This window comes from Micromesistius poutassou, assembly GCF_964030765.1.
Source record: "Micromesistius poutassou genome assembly, chromosome: 15".
NCBI classification, from domain to species: Eukaryota; Metazoa; Chordata; class Actinopteri; order Gadiformes; family Gadidae; genus Micromesistius; species Micromesistius poutassou.
The window spans coordinates 8,581,534-8,588,906 of record NC_140285.1 but is presented as its reverse complement, the minus strand read 5'-3'; positions in this window follow the sequence as shown (position 1 = coordinate 8,588,906).

Sequence of the window (7,373 nt, the reverse complement as noted above, 5' to 3'; positions counted from 1 at the left end):
AATACGGTAATTGTTCCCTTTGTTGTGGTCCGTTGCCGTTTTATTTATTTATTTCAAACAGTCTAAATGATTTATTGACCTGTGTGTTTGTGAACGGGTGTGGGTGTGTGAACTTTAGGTTAGCCTCTGTGCTTAAACCCTGGCCCCATTCCAGGAGTCATATCAAATGAAGTGGAGACAGGCGTGTATGTGCTATTGATTGCAGCTACTGTGTGTGGAGCATATCATTGCAACTGTGTTGACCAGGACATCATCATCATCATCACCATCATCATCATCAGCCGCTTTTGCTTTTTTTCATCATCATCATCATCATCATCATCATCATCATCAGCCGCTTCTGCTTTTTTCTCTCTTCTTCTCCTTCGTCTTTGTCTTCGTCATCACCATCATCAACATCCTCATCATCACTATCCTCCCACCAGAGGGTGACTTTGTTTGAGCCTTACTGGTGCCCAGCATGTTGTTACGGCACGAGGTTGGGGGGGGGGGGCAAACACATGACACGGATGAGAGTTGTAACAGTACGACAGTTTATTTGCTGGGAATGAGCAGAGGCTGGTTGATGCAAGCCGAATTGGTGTAGAACCAAGGTGGGCGGCGTGGAGGAAGAGCGGCGCGGTGGTGAGATGGTCTGGACAGGAGCAGAGGGTTAGAACCCCATGATCACAGACACAAGAACAAAGAGCCATAGGAACCAGCAACTAATGGCAGTAGACTATGTGACGATCTGGCGATGAGTGCTTGAGAAGCCAGAGCATATCAACAGGAAGGGTTGATTAAGATGATCCTCGGGTGTGTCTGGTTGAGGTGGAGAAGGAGGAGTCCACAGTAGCTGGCAATAGCATCCAGTGGTGGAGCCTGTGGTGTAAATTTCAATAAAATAATATATATAGCAATATATATAGCAATATATATATATATATATATATATATATATATATATATATATATATATATATATATATGGCTTTGCTCCTTTTACCAACCAGGGTCTGGGTATTCAACTAAACTGTTGAAGATGAGTCTACTACATGTCCCCTGGTACATAAAAGTTGTAGTTTTGGAATGTTTTAACCTTGAAATTACTTTCATGACTGCTATATAATTTTTCGCCCGATATAAAAATCATCTTGCCAAGTTTCTCAGCAATGACAAAGACTCGGACTCTGCTTTGGCGTAGTTTCTCCTGAACACCAATGACATCATCTGCTTCAATCGTCTGCCCTTGAAGTATCTTCTGTCAAAAGCCACTCTGAGCTAAACAGGACACAGCATCAAGAGCATGAATAGCAATGTTGCAACACTTTTGCAATGGCCCCAAATTTGTCACTGGATATAAGAGGCACTTTGTCATTAGTGCAGGATACTAGTAGGAGTGAATATGGCATTGCTGACGCACAGCCATCACTCGACTCAATTGTCCATCACATTGTTCCCATGGAAACAGCATCCAGTAAAACTGAAAAAGGATGGAAAACCAATTTGATCAAGAACATTGACGTGTGGTGATGTCACTGTGCAGAAAACTTTGTGTTTACCATTTTTTGCGTATCAAAAAGTTGAATTGCTTATATGTTATGTAACCGATTATATTTTATATAATTGTAATATAAGATAATAATATAATAAAATCAATAAAGTCACAATAAATTGCAAATGCGCATCCTTAAAACATTAAGGACTATTTAAGTAAGGCTCAAGAATCTGGTGCAACATGCAAGCAAAAGAAAGCAATCCAAATTACTACCATGGGCAGAAGTTTCAAGTTTCTTTCCTTCACAGTTGTAATCCCAGAAGCTGGCTCACGGGTCAGTGCCATTCTTTTATCGTCTGATTGAATCTCTTTGAAATCTTCTTCGTGCTTCCTTGTTCCACTCCGGTGTACTCCAGGCACCGAAAAATAATGTTTGGTGTTTGGTGTGGAAAAAGGAAGCCACTCTGCTTTTGGCAATGAATGCTTGGACCTTAATCCTGATAGCTGATTGGTGCTCAAGGTTCAAGGAACATTCCTCAACCAAGGTTGATCTCTGCCACCTCAAATGACCTCAGGTCATCAGGGGCCAGGCTGGAGTTTTTTATGTCCTGCCCTGTCCTTCTGGATTGATGTTTGGGATTCAAATCCATCTGATCCTAGATAACAACAATGCAATGTCCAGAGCCAGTAATTACAAAGTCAATAAAGAATTCACACTGTTGTCCTTCAGAACCCTTTGTTCATCGCCAAAGTTCCCTTTATTTAGTTAGAGTTTTGTTCCTTTCAATTTCTATATGTGACCTTTCTGTCAGACGTTTCAGAGAAATATGACCCTCTGAAAGATAAAGGCGGTGGCTAGCCTGGCTGGGCTCCCATGCACCATTATAATTAGCCGGTATCGTCGGGAAGAGACACTGCACATCATTACAATAGCAAGTCCACCTCAAAGGCACAACGGCACAGAGAGTCTTTCATATCGCTTATCTCTGGTATATAATTATTTTTATACCTCTTTTTCAAAAATGACTTACAAACTATTGCAGCATTAAATTAGATTCTTTGGGTCGGTGTTGGTGGAACAGTTTTACGAGCCTCATGGATTTCAGACACTCACTCCAGACCACTTGGAGTTGGAGAAGCAGCACATTGTAAAATTATATTCTATTGTGATTTGCATGGGTTGAGTGTGCGCTTGCAATGTTGATGTACCATTGGAGCAGCTTAAAGTGCTTGTAACTTATTCATACACTAATAACTCCATTCACACGTTGCTGTTCATGCGTTTATCCTTATAAATATTGAAGGTGTCCTTTGTGTCACAGGCAATAAAACAGGCGTATCTGAGGGTTTTCTGGGCAACACTCCTCTCAGTGCACTGACTCTGAGGGCAATGCTTATTGGAAGTTGTAGGTGTAGTTGAACTGCTGTCTATTGGTCTCTCAAAATGAAATACAACTTATGGGATTTTACTGAAGCCCAGAACGATGTGTGGGTGGGCAGGGGGAGCTCATTTCACTGTGTGTGTGTGTGTGTGTGTGTGTGTGTGTGTGTGTGTGTGTGTGTGTGTGTGTGTGTGTGTGTGTGTGTGTGTGTGTGTGTGTGTGTGTGTGTGTGTGTGTGCGCACACACATGAAGAGGTGTCTCTGTGCAGGTGGGTGTGTGAGAGAGAGGATAATTGCAAACCATTTCTCTTTCCCATGCTCAACTCTAATGTCTCACTTGGGCTCATCCAGTCAGCTTGCTCATGTTCCAGTAGCTGCATTTTAATAAGGAGTCATCCCTCTGAGATTAGACAAAAGGAGAAAGAAAATCCATAAAGGGTAATTTAATGGTGCTATCAGGAGGAGCCCTATTGGGCTTGCATGATGCAAGACTGAAAAAGGGCACAACATCCATTCCAGCTGAAAGCTCTCGGGTCAGAGGGACATGTTCTGAATGTGCTTCGGCTGTTTGCATGCAGCTACCGCTCACATTGGAATACGACTATTGTGCTGTTCTTCTGCAGAACAGCACAATAACCCCATTGAAGTGCATTGAATTGCATTACAGTATCACATCATTTATTTGGGAATAGTATTGTCTTTAATATGGCCTTCTAAGTCTTTCATTAGTCTAAACATGCACATGTAGAAGTGATGGTTTAGTCTATCGATTTAAAGAGCAGTGAAAGCACTGATTAATTGAATGTCAGTGGAATGTGTGTGTGTGTGTGTGTGTGTGTGTGTGGCTGGTGGGGGGGTATTTATAGAGGTACAGACACTCAGTAAGAGATTATATAATACCTGTAGAATGTATGCATATCTTCTGCTAATCACTTTACGCTGCAAATACATTCAATTTGCATAGAGGAAGTTGATTTAATTACACTGGAGCCAGCATATCCAAACCAAACCTTCTGGGTGCGTGGTGTTCAGGAGACGGTGGAATGTCTCTTAAAAACATCCAATCAACAACAGATTCTCCAGCACCATCTCTGCTCTGTTAATAGGGAGTGCACAAAACCAACATGCTGTTCTATTTGATAATGTGGGAGTGTTTCCCAGATACAATTATCTGGGATGGAGGCAACTTGCTGTGGCGTGCAGCCTGACTACCACCTGCTCAATCCAAACTTCCCTTTGTTACCAGCAAGAACGAACTGTACAGGAGTTTGCCAGCCAAGACTGAGAGAAAATCTTTTTATCTATCTTTCCAATGTATTTATTTTGAAAACATAAAATACAATTACTTTTGAATGTATCTATTTTTATTGATTTTACCACGTGCTGTGTGGCCCTCTTGGCCAGGTCACCATTGCAAAATATATTTAAAATCTCGATGTTAATACGGGTTAAATAATATTTTTTGAGTTTTCAATTTTCTTGTGCTTCAAACATGGACCCTAATTCCAAACCCAAAGTTAATGAATGCAAAGCACTCTGGGAATTACAAGGCAATACTAATCCGATGCTGTAATGTATTCATCTGATCTTTCTATCAACCCATTTGCTTATGTTGTACCCAACCTCTCTAAGTCAATGCAACCAGATGCTCGATTTAGCAAACAGACATCCCCATGAAACGTGAAGTTTTGTACTAGAGGGAGACGTGAAGTATTCGATCAGTGTGTGAGTGCCTGAGTGAAGGCAGCCATCGGAAGAACATTGGCTACAACATTTGAATTTTTAATGCAATTAAAGGGTGCTGTGCTGGTGCACTCCAGCTGTGTTCTCATTATGCTTTGAGTTATTGCCTCTATGTAAATGACATCCGCCGGTGGCTGGGGCGGCTGGTGTCGGTTGGGCTGGCGCTGTTGTTTGTTATTTAGACGTATCTAAACAAATACGGAATCCATGAATTCTTAATCAAGCTTTGAAAGTGCTATTCAAAAGATTCCTTTTGACAGGCACTACATAGTTTCTTTAATCAAATATAAATGGTTTTAGACAATAATGAAAATTCATTTTTTCCGTAACTGCTGCATGTGTAGGAACAGTTTGATCCGTAGAGTGATGATGTAAGTGAATGAGAATAAGAAACAGGTTCAAGCCTGGCAGGATAAGAGACAGATGCAGAGATAAGAAGCTGTTTCCTTCCTTATCACCGGCTCATACACACATCTCCAATAGAACCCGTGTCCCAATAGGTGGCACTCCCCAGCCCCACCGGCTGCACAAACATCCACAGAATGAATCCTGTTTTTTTTACAGCTACGAAAAAACATAATCCTCCAAGCTGTGCTCTCTTGGGTGGAGGTTAGACAGTCATATTTCATATTCATGTTTCATCTTTGCACAACAAGGGGCTTGCATAACAAGTGGATGATCCCAGTGTGATTGTGAAACCCTGCCAGAGCTGAAGAGTCCTCTGGTAAACGGGGACAATACGTGGATTTGATCGGATCTGCTCCCACAAACACAACGGATGGCTGCACTTCATCTGCTCCTCTTCATTAACGGGGGGGGCTGAACACAACGTTAACAGCCTACACGATGAAGAACCCTTCTCCGTTTAAAAAGCTGTGTCAGGTGTGTCTACAGTACACCGTGCTGTTTCAGCACTTTTTTCACTATTCACTATTATTTACCAAACACAATGATACATGGATCGTAGAGTTGTTGAGTCTATCGTAAGGAAATGTAAGCGGCTTCCCGAAACAAACGGCCCATGCCATGGGCATTTTATCGCATGTCCGTCATTCTGAACTCTCCCTCTGATCTCTCTCTCTCTCTCTAAACAACACACAAGTTAATAATTAATTAATCAGCCTCCTCTACGCGAGAGCTTCAAAGACTTTTAAGATGGGAATACAACACAGAAACACGAGTAGCCCATGCAGATTGTAAATCCATGCAACGCATGACCAGAAGTGATCCAGCCCCCGGCTCCACACAGCAGCATACACAGCAGATTAGCCCTCAGACTTTTCAAAGCTTCAGGGCAGCCTTGTTCACACGTAAAGCATGGTGCCGTCGCTGTGTCCTCTTGTGAATGTAATGAGCAGCCCTGTGAGAGGGGCTCTGCTCGACCTCTAAACGGGAAGGACTGCAGCGCGTGGACTAGTAGGAAACTAAGTCGCAATCTCGTTTTTGTCCCCCCCGCCCTCGATAATTATCAGGCTGACTTTTAAAATGCATCAACGTTTGTATTTGTTATTGTTTATTTTTGAATTCTGATTGTGTATGATTGCATCGGTAGATAGAGTGAACAGTGTTTTTATGTGTTAATCCCCAGGTATAAATTATAGCAACTGTTTAACATTCATGAGATTCAAAGTACATGAAAACACAATTCCTTTAAGTGCAGCCTAACTAGCCAGCCTAACTAATTACATAATTTTTCAATCTAAGTGCTGTTTGGTGAGTTGTTCACTGTAATGAACCTCAATGCAGCTTGTATTCTTGGTGTTCATGTATTTATTAGCCATTGTTATTCATTGCTCTTTACTTTCACTAACAGAAGAGTCATTACTGCACCTTGCACACATTTTGCTGCTAAATATTGTGAGGGCGTCCGTATTGACTAAAGCACAAGTGCAACTGGAGTTCCACTGTAGGCTTTATTGAAACACAAAAATGAAGTTCAGAAAAGAGCTTTGCAAATGTACCCTACGGTTGGATCCTAGAAAGAAAGAAAATATCATCTAGCTTTCCTCCTCAATCTCCCTGGACGCTGTCAGAGAGCAGCTGGAGTGGTCTGCCTTACCTGAGGAAAATGGCCTCAAATGTCAACATGCACACACACACACACACACACACACACACACAAATGCTTACACACATATGCACACGCACAAGCATACACATACATGTACACCCGCACCCACACCCACACCCAGGTCCCCAGGCAGTTGAGGGCAGAACTCAGTTGTGTTCAGGTTGGCTTGATTTCAGATTGAGATGTGCCACCATCCCCCATACAAACAAAACAACACAATGGTACCTAACTCCTAACATCAGAATCCACGCACAGAACACCACGTACCTGAACTCCACCATGGACCATGAGGTGTGTGTGGGTGCAGCAGCTTGAGAGCAGGCAGCGTGAGGTCACCCGAGGTGAGGTGGAGTGCGTTCCTGTTCCTATCTGGAACCTCGGCAGCACCGCTGCCTGTTTATCTGCGTAGAGGGACAAGCCATTACTCATCTGCTGCACTGCATCAGCCACTTTCTGCTAACAAGGCTAAATATTCCCCGTCACTTTGGGCACAGCAGTGTTGTGTGTGTGCGACCGCGTTCTGCCCTACATGCTGCAAAAACGGCAGTTCACATCATGTCGTCTGAAAACAAACAACCGTGTAAAAGAGAACTGCTCTTTTTTTGCATCGAGTGATGCAAATAATAAATAAATAAATAATAAATAAATAAATAATAAATAAATTTTAAATCTTAAAGCAATGAAAGTGTCATGTCACGCA